The sequence below is a fragment of the Microcebus murinus genome, chromosome 18 (assembly GCF_040939455.1).
Source record: "Microcebus murinus isolate Inina chromosome 18, M.murinus_Inina_mat1.0, whole genome shotgun sequence".
Taxonomy (NCBI): Eukaryota; Metazoa; Chordata; class Mammalia; order Primates; family Cheirogaleidae; genus Microcebus; species Microcebus murinus.
Window position 1 is genome coordinate 19,677,274 of NC_134121.1, and position 13,177 is coordinate 19,690,450.

Here is a 13,177-nt window from a genome sequence, read left to right on the forward strand (position 1 = left end):
GTTTATCAGTATTTTGTTTGGCCTTTGTTCTTCCACCTCTGGTAACTATTCCTTTTATAAAATTTTATTCCTTTTAATAAAAAAAAGATTTGAGTTGAAAACTAGCTTATGACTTCAGTAAGTTTTCTTTTGGTTTGGATATTGGTCTTGAGCTGAATATGTTTATTGCTAAAGATGACCTCTTTTAAGTTAGAACAAATACCGCAAGTAGTAGCTTTAAAACATGTCTTACACACTTGAAAAAAAAATGTTTAAAATCAGAATTCTAGAGCTTGAAAGAACCTTAAGATATCCTCATTCAATATTTGGGAAAAAAATGACGTGTAGACAGGTTGAATGGGTTGTTTAAGCAAGTTGGAAATGGAGATATGACAAATCCAGATCCACTTTAGCGCCTTTCTGCCAAACCCAGATTCAGTCTGTGGTTCTTTCTCTTTTATATCAGTGCTGCTCTCCTCCTCAGTGCAGGCTTTGCGTGGTTTCAGTGACAGCATATCCTCAGTTGTACTGTCTTTGCAGGGAGGCACGGTTCTTTCCTGTCTCTGGTTTTTCATAGGAGCTGATGCCTACTCCCTATTGCGCTGAGTCTGGGAGGTAAGAGTAGGGGACTCTGACTTTCTTACCTTAGCATTTTGATAAGAAAACCATGTATTAATATACACTGATCAATCAGTTGACCAGTATTTGTATATATATCTCATATAAATGAAGAGTAATTTGGCCCACTATAAATCCAGATCTGTAAACCAGCTAGGTACATTTTAGTGTAGTTTCAAATCATTTAATTTCATAATTGGGCAGGTCCAGAAGATAATATATAAGACGAGCAAGCTTCAGACTGCCTCTCAGTGCCCTAAGAGTTCCAGGAGGTGCCTAGGGAGAGGCGGAAGCTAAGGATGCAAGGCTCTGGGTTTCCCCCTCTTGCTTTAAGCAAAGCAACTCTGTTTTTAATTGGGGTCTCTGTTAGATTTTCTTTGAAGAAAGGGTTTCTGTGCTTTAAAAAAAATAGAATGTAAATAAACTATTCTAAGAACCACCTCCCCTCATGATGTTTCCTGTATAGTGTATTTGCCATGACCAGAGTGCTGCACTAGATTATAAGTTATTAAGATAGTTCCTCTTTCCCTAAAGTAGAGATATTCCTCTGCCCAATATAGTTCTGTGGTCAGTCAGACATATTCTGGGGGGACTCTAACAGTAAATAAGACAGACACTCTCTATTCTGTCCTAGAGCTCCTGATGAAGACAGACATTAAATAAATGCAAATATACTGTGTTTTGAAAGAGAAATACTAGAAGTAACACTAGAACAGTGTAGAGGCATCTTTCATTTTTTGATGTTAGATTCCAATTTTTTTATTTTATGGCTTCTTGGGAGCTAGGATTGTGATATATCTTACCTTGTAAATGCAAGTATTAAAAGTTTATTTTATACCTCTGTAGGTTTGTCCAAAATAATCACCTTTTCTTCTTTTTTGGCGGCGGGGGTGGGGGGTGGTTCAGATAGGGTCTTGGCTTGTTCTGTTGCCCAGGCTGGAGTGCAGCGGCATCACTATAGCTTCCAACTCCTGGGTTACAGTGATCCTCCTCCCTCAGCCTCCCAGACAGCTGGGACTACAGGTGCCTACCACCATACCTGGCTATTTTTTAAACAGTTTTCATACAGACAGGGTCTTGCTGTTGCCCAGGCTTGTCTCAAGCTCCTGGCTTCAAGTGATCTCTCACTCCCCCCCCCCAAGTGCTAGGATTACAGGCATGAGCCACTGCTCCTTTTTTTCTTTAAATGTACCAATCGTGTATCTTCTTTTTTTTTTTTTTTTTTTTGAGACAGAGTCTCACTTTGTTGCCTGGGCTTGAGTGCCATGGCGTCAGTCAGCCTAGCTCACAGCAACCTCAAACTCCTGGGCTCAAGCGATCCTTCTGCCTCAGCCTCCCAAGTAGCTGGGACTACAGGCATGCACCACCATGCCTGGCTAACTTTTTTTCTGTATATTTTTAGCTGTCCAAGTAATTTCTTTCTATTTTTAGTAGAGATGGAGTCTCACTTTTGCTCAGGCTGGTCTTGAACTCCTGAGCTCAAACTACCCACCCGCCTCAGCCTCCCAGAGTGCTAGGATCACAGGCATGAGTCACCATGCCCAGCCACCATTGGAATATTGATTAGAACATGGGTGAGCCTTTATAACTTGTCGGAAACCTGGAATTCCCTTTGTAGCTTTGGGGCTAGGGTTGCTAGTAATGTACCAAGGTGTGGCATTAATGGGATTATCTTGCATGATTCAATCTACCATTTTGCCTATGATAGATGATAAGACTTGAGAGTTACCAGGAAGCATCTTGGGTATTCTCAGGCTTGGACCTAGATAGGTAAGGTATAAAGTACTTTAGGTCCTCAGTGACACGCAACAGTGACTACATCAATTCCTCATTTTCCCATGTAGAGCTCCAGGAAAACTAGTTTGAATATCACAAGACAAAAAAAAATTAAAAATAATTTAAAAAAAGAACTCCAGGAAACCTAAATTGTTAAGGCCTTTTGACCTGTGTATGGAAAATTGGAGAAAACACCTTTCTGGTGTATCCTTTAGCTACAAAAAGAGATGAGAATATGAGCAGTTGCAAATCCTTGATGTATCCAGTTTGTCTTTTTCTGGAACTGTAGCTATAGATTTCTGTAGTTTTCGCTGAGACAGATGTCTGCTTTCCCTCTCCCTTCCATCCTCTTTGGGCATCTCCTTCATTTCTAATCACAGAATCTCAGTGGCGAGGAACTTTAGAAGTAACAGATCCAGCTCTTAGACATTGAAGGCAGGCCCTCTCGTGTCTTCACAGATGATTTTTTAACATCTGTTTGAAAATCTCTACTTTTGGAGAACTATCAGCCACAACAGTGTAATTCAGAGGTTCTAAACTTTCTTGATTCATAGTGCCTTTGTGTCTCAGTATTATTTCACAGTGCCCCAGGCCAAAATAAATATCTAATGGTTCCCTTTATTAAGTAGCTAGATCTAAACAACTTAAGTATTTATATCCTAATAACTCAGTACCCGTTTTAAAAGATAATAAACATAATTAAAAGAAAATATTTTTATTTTGTTATTAAATAACCGTAATTACTTAACTATAATGAGATGTGTACATCTCTCAGATACTGCAGTTTCTCAAACCTTCGGATCATATTGAACACTGCCACTCTCATTTCCTGTTTTACGTTATTTTTATGAGGTACTTGCTTTTTTTTTTTTTTGGAGACAGAGTCTCACTTTGTTGCCCAGGCTAGAGTGAGTGCTGTGGCTTACAGGCATGCGCCACCATGCCTGGCTAATTTTTTTTCTATATATATTAGTTGGCCAATTAATTTCTTTCTATTTATAGTAGAGATGGGATCTTGCTCTTGCTCAGATTGGTTTCGAACTCCTGAGCTCAAACGATCTGCCCGCCTCAGCCTCCCAGAGTGGTAGGATTATAGGAGTGAGCCACTGTGCCCAGGCTTTATTTTTTTTTTTTTTTGAGACAGAATCTCACTCTGTTGCCCAGGCTAGAGTGAGTGCCATGGCGTCAGCCTAGCTCACAGCCTAGCTCAGTCTCCTGGACTCAAGCAATCCTACTTCCTCAGCCTCTTGAGTAGCTGGGACTATAGGTTACCATGCTAACTTTTTGTATATATATTTTTAATTGGTCAATTAATTTCTTTCTATTTTTAGTAGAGACGGGGTGTTGCTCTTGCTCAGGCTGGTTTCGAACTCCTGCCCTCGAGCCATCCGCCCGCCTCAGCCTCCCAGAGTGCTAGGATTACAGGCGTGAGCCACCGGGCCCGACCCTTGCTTTTTTATTATAACAATTTCTGGTACCCAGCTTTGCAATGATATATCTTTGAAAGTAATGTATTGTGATCTAATGTTGAAATTGGGAACTGCCTTGAGTTAATACTTCACATGGCATCACAAATGTCGATTATTGCTGTGTTTACCTCAAACATTTAAATTGCTTCATGATACCATGTGAGTTTTACTATAGTGCTTCCTGATACTACTGTTTGGGAACCCTAATGGAAATTTGTTTTAGTAATGTTAAGCCAAAATGTTCACACTATGTACATTTTAGTTATGTACGGTACTATGTATGGTACTTGTCACCTCTCATGAAGAGGATGAGGAGTTTAGTATCAGGCATTGTTAGTTGTTGAGCTAGAGAAGATCATTTCTTTTTTTTTTTTTGAGACGGAGTCTCACTTTGTTGCCCAGACTAGAGTGAGTGCCATGGCGTCAGCCTAGCTCACAGCAACCTCAAACTCCTGGGCTCAAGCAATCCTACTGCCTCAGCCTCCCAAGTAGCTGGGACTACAGGCATGCACTACCATGCTCGGCTAATTTTTTCTATATATTAGTCGGCCAATTAATTTCTTTCTTTTTTTTTTGAGACAGAGTCTCGCTTTGTTGCGAGACAGGCTAGAGTGAGTGCTGTGGCTTCAGCCTAGCTCACAGCAACCTCAAACTCCTGGGCTCAAGCAATCCTGCTGCCTCAGCCTCCTGAGTAGCTGGGACTACAGGCATGTGCCACCATGCCCGGCTAATTTTTTTTTTTATATATATATTAGTTGGCCAATTAATTTCATTTTATTTATAGTAGAGATGGGGCTCGCTCTTGCTCAGGCTGGTTTCAAACTCCTGACCTTGAGCAATCTGCCCACTTGGGCCTCCCAGAGTGCTAGGATTTCAGGCGTGAGCCACCGGGCAGGCCTAGAAAAGATCATTTCTGACTTGAACTATAACCAGGCTAAAGCCTATCTCCCAGGGTCTTGTGGGATGCTTAACTCTGAAAGACCTGCAGCTTCCACCAATGCAACTCATTTTAGTCCATCTCTGAGGCAGGTGAATCATTAAGGCTGAATTGTCCTCAGTTGTTTCCATTGATTTGAAATACTATGGATGGACTCTAAATATTACCTATTCTTAGATCAGGGTCTGCAAACTTTCTATAAAGTCCTTGGAGAGCTGCAAACTCTGTCATAACCACTCAACTCTGCCATTGTAGCAGGAAGACAATCATAGACAAAACAACAAATGAGCTTGCTTTGTTCCAAAAAATATTTATAAAAACAGCAAGCTGGCTTTGGCTTTTAGGTTCTAGTTTGCTGACCCTGCCTTAGATTGCTGTAGTTTCCTTAAGTTTATTTTCCCTCCAGCTAAATCTTAAAATATTTACTAAATGTGTTTTCGGTATGTTTGAAAACATTTAAAGATAAGGCCCCTGTATTGCTTTTCTATACTTGCTTTTCCCTTTTATTTATATGAATTTGTGTATGCTTACTGCCCTGAGACACTGAAATTCTGCAGCAAGTCTGGATCCAAGGAATGCTGGCAGATCTTGATGTCTTCTGGTCAGATAGTAGGGACAGAAACTAGAAAAGCAGTCACCTAGAGTTGCAGCAGCAATGGAGGTCACACAGTTCCCTGATATCGCCTATATAGTGAACTCTGTAAAATTAATGCCATTTGGATTCTAGTTTCTTTCTCATATTCACTGGAACTCATTGGTGAAGATCAACTGGGTCATCTTTTGCTCCTGGACCAACTCTAAATTTGATTGTATTTGCACCAGGATCACGACTGACCTTGAAAATTACACAGAGCTTAGGGAATAAACCAGTGTTCATTAAGTTCCCTGGGAGCAGACAAACTAGAGTAACCACATTTAGTCCCCTTTACAAATGACTCAAGGATTTATGCTCAGACTTGCTCCTTAGAATGTGTTATAGGATCAGGAGGCTGAGGACCACACTGGACAATAAAACAGCCTCAGTGGTGAAAAAATCGTCTGTCTCTTTCCTTGGTAGTGAGGTCTACCTCATGAAAAGAAAGGTTAACTGCCTTGCAGTACTTTGTCCTTTGTAATGTCTTATTCATTGGTAGTGCATATTATGATTTTTCTTTCCTATTTATAACTAGGATTTTGAAATCACTAGTGTTAGAACTACTGCTGTTACTACATTCACTGATTAGTACTTTCTTTTTTTTCTTTTTTTTTTTTTTGAAACAGAGTCTCACTTTGTTGCCCAGGCTAGAGTGAGTGCTGTGGCGTTAGCCTAGCTCACAGCAACCTCAAATTCCTGGGCTCAAGCAATCCTACTGCCTCAGCCTCCTGAGTAGCTGGGGCTACAGACACGTGCCACCATGCCCAGCTAATTTTTTCTATATATATTAGTTGGCCAATTAATTTCTTTCTATTTATAGTAGAGACGGGTCTCACTCTTGCTCAGGGTGGTTTTGAGCCCCTGACCTCGAGCAATCCTCCTGCCTCGGCCTCAGAGTGCTAGGATTACAGGCATGAGCCACCACGCCCGTCCAGTACCTTCCTTTTTATCTTAAGATTGTAACATTTCTTGGGCAAGTATTCAGTTTGACTTTAGTAAGTGTTGGTGCCTAACAGGAGGGGCACCATTCTGACTTTGTTTCTGAATTAGAAAAAGAACTGCACTTAGTGGAGCAAGGTGTTCTTAGACTGCTCTGTCCCCTACAGCTCCGTTCCTCCACCTGCCTCCCCCAGGGTGGACAGCCACCCCTTTCTCCAAACTGTTGATGAGCTCTAGGGCCTTGTGGGGTATAACAGGAAGGCCTGGTTGCTAAGTATAGTCATGTTGCTTTTGGGACTTGTCTGTTCTTGACCCCAGGAGAGTCCCCATGTGTTTTAAACATTTCAGGAGAAAAACCACATATAGTACAAAGGGTTATTTAATTTTCATAAAGTCCTCCTTGAAGTATTTGTACTTCAAGGCTATTTTGGGCAGGTTAATTAGCCCAATTGACTGCTTTCAACTTTTCTCTCTTACCCATTTGAAAATCAGAATCATTCAATGTGAGCAAGAGCGAGACCCTGTTTCTACCAAAAATAGAAAAAAATTAGCCAGGCATGCCTACAGTCCCAGCTAATCAGGAGGCTGAGACAGGAGGATCACTTGAGCCCAGGACTTTGAGGTTGCAGTGAGCTATGATGACACCACTGCATTCTTACTCTACCCAGGTTAACAGAGTGAGATCCTGTCTCAAAAAAAAAAAAAAAAATTATTCTATTCTTTTATAGTTTATAAGCATGATGATTGGGTTTTCACACTTGTGTGTGAAATGTACCTCCCTCAAACCTTGTTAACAACATCAGCACATTACCCATCTGACATAAAAGATAAAAATCAGAATCATTTCAGTTATGGCATAGCCTTTCTTTCATCTCCTGACATTTGGACTTCTTTGCCAAGAATCTAATCAACTGTAAAAAAAAAATTTGTTGTGTTCTCTCTCTCTCTTTTTTTTTTTTTTTTTTTTAAAGAAACAGGGTCCATGGCAGGGCGCGGTGGCTCATGCCTGTAATCCTAGCACTCTGGGAGGCCAAGGTGGGCGGATTGCTCGAAGTCAGGAGTTCGAAACCAGCCTGAGCAAGAGCGAGACCCCCGTCTCTAGTATAAATCAAAAGAAATTAATTGGCCAACTAATATATAGAAAAAATTAGCCGGGCATGGTGGCGGCGCATGCCTGTAGTCCCAGCTACTCAGGAGGCTGAGGCAGTAGGATTGCTTGAGCCCAGGAGTTTGAGGTTGCTGTGAGCTAGGCTGACGCCACGGCACTCACTCTAGCCTGGGCAACAAAGCAAGACTCTGTCTCAAAAGAAAAAAAAAGAAACAGGGTCTTTGCAGGGAAGTAGTTGAGGCACGCCTGTGAGGAGATTAGCTATTTCTTCCCATGGAGCCAAGTTGCTAAGATAGGTGTCATCATAGAAGGTAAGAAAATTGATAGGAGACAGAAATAAAAGAATACACAGAGACTAAGATATAGTTTTATATAAAAAGATTAGATATAACATAGCAGGGTACTTAGGAGACTGGTTTATCCCTATGAACTGACCAGCAATATGGTTAGATTTATATAGGTTTTTATAATCATAGACATCAATTACCAATTTTCAGGGTAACATATTTGCATATCAGTTGCTAGGGGATATAGGTAGTGGGTTGGGGTCAAACGTCCTCTTAAGGGGCTTCTAATCTATCTAGGTGAACAAACAGGTACAAAGTCTTTCAGGGGCTAACTTCTAAGTTTTAAAGAGATAGTTGTCAATTAACAAAGGTATAACAAAAGAGGTATAGTGACTCTATATTTCTTTGATTACTCACAGTGGACTTAAAGGTAGATAGGAGAGAGCAGGAAACCTGTCTTTATAAAACAGGCTGTTTATAACCATCGGGGCTTATCTTTGGGCAAAGTGCATTTATTGTCTTAGGCTTTTATCCTGTGGGCCATGTTTGCCTTGTCTTGTCTTTCAAGACATAGTGAAGCTTATAGATTTTGAGATACTGGGAAGCCTTTCTGGAAAACATCTCTATCAGAGATTTGAGAGCTCTCCTATGATATAGCAGCTTTAATAAGTGAATCATTGAGTCTATATTTTTTTTCAGGGCAAAACCCTGTAAACTTCTGTTTCTTCTTTTTTTTTATTTCGGCATATTATGGGGGTACAGATTTTAAGGTTTCAGTAAATGCCCATTCCTCCCCTCCCCCCACAAGTCTGAGTTTCCAGCATGACCATCCCCCAGATGGTGCACATCTCACTCATTATGGATGTATATATCCACCCCCCTCCCCAAACTTTTGTTTCTGTCTTTAATATAGTAATATAGGGTTATATAACAAAAATATGGCCCTATGAGCCATATCTTATTAATTCCTCAATCATATTTTTCCAACAGGTCTTGTGATGTTGCCCAGGCTGGCCTCAAATTCCTGGGCTCACACAGTTCTTCCACCTCAGCCTACCAAGTAGCTAGGACCACAAGCACATGCCCATACCCAGCATAAAAAAAAGGTTTTATTTTATTTTATTTTTCTTTTTTGTGACTTTTTTTTAATTTCAGCATATTATGGGGGTACAGATTTTAAGGTTTCAATAAATGCCCATTCCCCCCCCCCACAAGTCTTAGTCTCCAGCATGACCATCTCCCAGATGGTGCACATCTCACTCATTATATATGTATATACCCACCCCCCTCCCCCCTCCCACCTGCCCAATACCCTATTACTGTAGTACCTATGTGACCACGTAGGTGCTGTTCAGTTAATACCAATTTGCTGGTGAGTATATGTGGTAAAAAAAAAAAAGGTTTTAGATTTTAGAATATGATATGATTCTCATGAGTGTTCCTCTGTAGAGTAGAACCAAAAGAATCTGATGATGTCCAACAGTCTAATTTACACATAAGTTCTTCCCCCTGTAATATCTTGCCTTTTCTGCCCATTTGTTCCTTAGAAGTTAGAAAGAAAAGGTCTGGGGGCAAATCAGCAGGTTTTGCTCTATTTCTTTCTTTCTTTCTTTCTTTTTTTTTTGAAGCAGAGTCTCACTCTTGCCCAGGCTAGAGTACTGTGGCATAAGCCTGGCTCACAGCAACTTGAAACTCCTGGGCTCAAGCGATCCTCCTACCTCAGGCTTCCGAGCAGCTGGGACTACATGCGAGTGCCATCACATCCGGCTATTTTTTTTTCTATTTTTAGTAGAGACAGGGTCTCATTCTTGTTCAAACTGGTCTCGAACTCCTGGAACTCCTGACCTCAAACAATGCTCCCGCCTCGGCCTCCCAAGAGTGTTAGGATTACAGGCGTGAGCCACCGCACCCGGCCTTGCTCTATTTCTTGAAAAGCTGGTGTGCTTCTGTGGTACTGGTAACAGCAAGGGGCTGGTCCACACTTCAAGCTGCCTTTCACTTCCTAGAGCTCTATGGGATGAAATTTGAAACTATATTTTGAATGCTTAAGAATAAAGACAATATCTCAGCCAGGCGTGGTGGCTCACGCCTGTAATCCTAGCACTCTGGGAGGCCGAGGCGGGCTGATTGCTTAAGGTCAGGAGTTCCAAACCAGCCTGAGCAAGAGCAAGACCCCATCTCTACTATAAATAGAAAGAAATTAATTGGCCAACTAATATATAGAGAAAAAATTAGCCAGGCATGGTGACGTACGCCTGTAGTCCCAGCTACTCGGGAGGCTGAGGCAGGAGGATTGCTGTGAGCTAGCCATGGCACACTCTACCCTGGGCAACAAAGTGAGACTCTGTCTCAAAAAAAAAAAAGAATAAAGACAATATCTCAATGAGAGAAAAGAGGGGTGCTTAAATCTAGATTTTGGTATCAAGCAGAATGATGGACTTAAGGCTATATCCTAAAGAATCATCTTCTACAAAACACCTAGAAAAGCTGAGTAAAACATAACAAACATCCTTTTCTTTTCACTCTTTCATTTGAGTATGAAGTCATTTAGCAAAATATACTAATCTCAAGTGTACAATTTGATGAGTTTACATGGGTGTACAACTGTGTGATAACCAGCAGTAGAGACAGTCTCTCGCTCTTTCTTAGGCTGGTCTTAAACTCCTGACCTTGAGTGATCCTCCCACCTGGGCCTCCCAGAGTGCTAGGATTACAGGCATGAGCCACCAGGCCCGGCCTCTTATGTGTTTTTTTTTTTCTTACGTGTTTTTAATATCAGTAAAATAATGGATTCAGATACAGTAGATATTAAGGAGTGTTAGCAGGGAAGATAAGCCTGATGTCATCAGACCAACTCCTTGAAAGAAACTGACACCCTTTAGTCCCCATCTAGAGGGAAGCCTAACCTGAGTGGCAATTTAAAATTTTGATATGAGCATACATATCCCCTCAAACATGTTTTTCTTTCTCAAAGCCAGAGACTTGTATTATTCTGGGTCTGGCCATCAGAATAGCACTTTATATGCCACGAGTGCTTAACAGACACTACAAATAAATACTTAAAGAAGTGCTGCACTTGATATAATTGACTTTAACATAGCAAGTGACTAGCAGCACAGAGATATTAGTAACGTGTGCGTCTGTGCACATGTGTATATGTGTAAAGGATGAGTGGTCAAGGGTAGTTGGGTTATAAAGGAATATTCACTAAGGAATATTCGTATGTTACAGGGGCTAGTATTAAGCCTAGCTTCTTGCAACACTGCAGGATTTTTAAAAAGAAAGGAATAGGCCAAGCACAGTGGTTCACACCTGTAATCCTAGCACTTTGGGAGGCCAGGGCGGGAGGATTGCTTGAGCTCAGGAGTAGAGAACAGCCTGGGCAATATAGTGAAATCTCCATTTCTACAAAAAATTTAAAAGTCAGGTGGGCATGGTGGTGCACATCTGTAGTCCTAGCTACTTAGGAGGCTGAGGCAGAGGAATTGCTTGAGCCCAGGAGTTAGAAGCTAAAAAATAAAAAAAGAAGGGAACAAGTGAAATAAAGTCTGAGAACTAGAGTTAGGGATAAAGGAATAAATCTTACAAGCAAGTGAAACTTCACTTTGATGTGTAGTCTTCCTCTCCTCAAAAACTGTATGAAAATCTTTTTTTTTTTTTTGAGACAGAGTTTCACTCTGTTGCCCAGGCTAGAGTGAGTGCCGTGGCGTTAGCCTAGCTTACAGCAACCTCAAACTCCTGGGCTCAAGCAATCCTCCTGCCTAGGCCTCCCGAGTAGCTGGGACTACAGGCATGCGCCACCATGCCCAGCTAATTTTTTCTATATATATTAGTTGGCCAATTAATTTCTTTCTGTTTATAGTACAGACGGGGTCTCACTCTTGCTCAGGCTGGTTTCGATCTTCTGACCTCGAGCAATCCGCCCATCTCGGCCTCTCAAGAGTGCTAGGATTATAGGCGTGAGCCACCGCGCCCCGCCAGGAGAACAAAAGTCTTTGCTTGTCATAGTTGATCTTCTTGAATATCAGGAACTTTGAACTGGAAAATTGCTGGGAATGAACGGAACCCTGGTGCTACCAGCCTGTAGGGGATGGATCTGTTTGCAAGGACAGGCATACCATAGCATCCTTTGCTCTCCTCCCTTTCTCCTGTAGCCATATGCATAATCTTGGCAGATGGAGATGCTGCTTTTTCTCATCCTCTGTATTTTATCTCTTGTCTCTCTATTATTCTCTTGTTTCTGACCTCCTTTTCTTAGCATCCTATGACCCACACAACCACTTTAGGCCTCTGGTTTTCAGATAGTTCTTTAGGAAATAGGCTAATAGGCGACTTGTTTTGTCTGTTAGCGAGATCAAGAGGAGGCTCTGGGCCTGGACTTGAGTTAGCTTTGGTCAGAGTTGGCCTAGAGACACTTAGGGAACTCCTATGGTCCTAAGAGCATAATTTGGAAGTTCCTCGAATAGTAGAAAAAACATAAATGGGCCAAATAGTTCTGGATTCAAATCTCAACCCTGCCATTAGCCATTTGACCTCAGGTATATCTTGTAATTTCTCTGAACCTCTGTTTTCTCACCAATAAAATGAAAACAGTTCTGTCTGGCAGGGTTACCATGAGGATTGGGAAATAATTTATATAAAATGTCTTCTACTGTACTATATAATAGCTGGATAAATGGTAGTTATTAATTTAATAAAACCAAATGAACAAGGCTGGACACAGTGGCTCACTCCTGCAGTCCCAGCACTCTGGGAGATTGAGGCAGGAGGATTGCTTAAACTCAGGAGTTTGAGACCAGCTTGAGCAAGAGCGAGAGACTTGCCTCTACTAAAAACAGAAAAATTAACCAGGTGTCTTGTGCACATGTAGCTACTCAGGAGGCTGAGGCAGAAGGTTCGCTTGAGCCCAGGAGTTGGAGGTTGCAGTGACCTGTTAAGATGCCACTGTGCTCTACGCGGGGCTACAGAATGAGACTCTGTCTTAAAAACACGCACACACACACACAACAAAAAACAAAGGAACAGAGTATGCTGAGAACTCCAGTGTTGTTATAGAGTTCTTCAGGGACATCAGTATTTTGCCACAGGGTGAATCCGTTCATCAGACCTACTTTGTATTAAGTTTCATAACAGGATAGTTATATCCTAGATTGTTAAAACTTTTGATGTTGTAATGAGATTTTTTTATTAAAAAAATATTTTTTTATAAATAAAAAGTTTATTTATTTTAATTTTATTATAAATTTAAAATCTCATAAAATGAGATTTCTTTATTTAAAAATAATTTTTTAATAAATTTTTTTTATAAATAGAAGCAAAAATATGATAGTTGATTAATATTATTATTATTTTTTTTGGTCCCTTCATTGAGTAATGATCAGGTGCCAAGTGGCATTGAGGGAGCAGTAAGTTCTGTCAATAGACTGTGGG

The 13,177-nt window shown here is 41.0% G+C and overlaps 2 protein-coding genes and 1 non-coding gene across 4 annotated transcripts in view; 2 read left to right on the top strand and 1 right to left on the bottom strand.

The window, feature by feature from the left end:
* SERPINF1 (serpin family F member 1) overlaps positions 1-13,177 on the bottom strand; it is a 351,983-nt gene that overhangs the window by 294,681 nt on the left and 44,125 nt on the right. The window lies entirely within an intron of this gene.
* CRK (CRK proto-oncogene, adaptor protein) overlaps positions 1-13,177 on the top strand; it is a 66,950-nt gene that overhangs the window by 21,008 nt on the left and 32,765 nt on the right. The window lies entirely within an intron of this gene.
* On the top strand, positions 7,069-7,173 carry LOC142862355 (small nucleolar RNA U13). The gene has a single exon (XR_012913417.1). It is a non-coding gene; the product is annotated as a small nucleolar RNA U13 (small nucleolar RNA).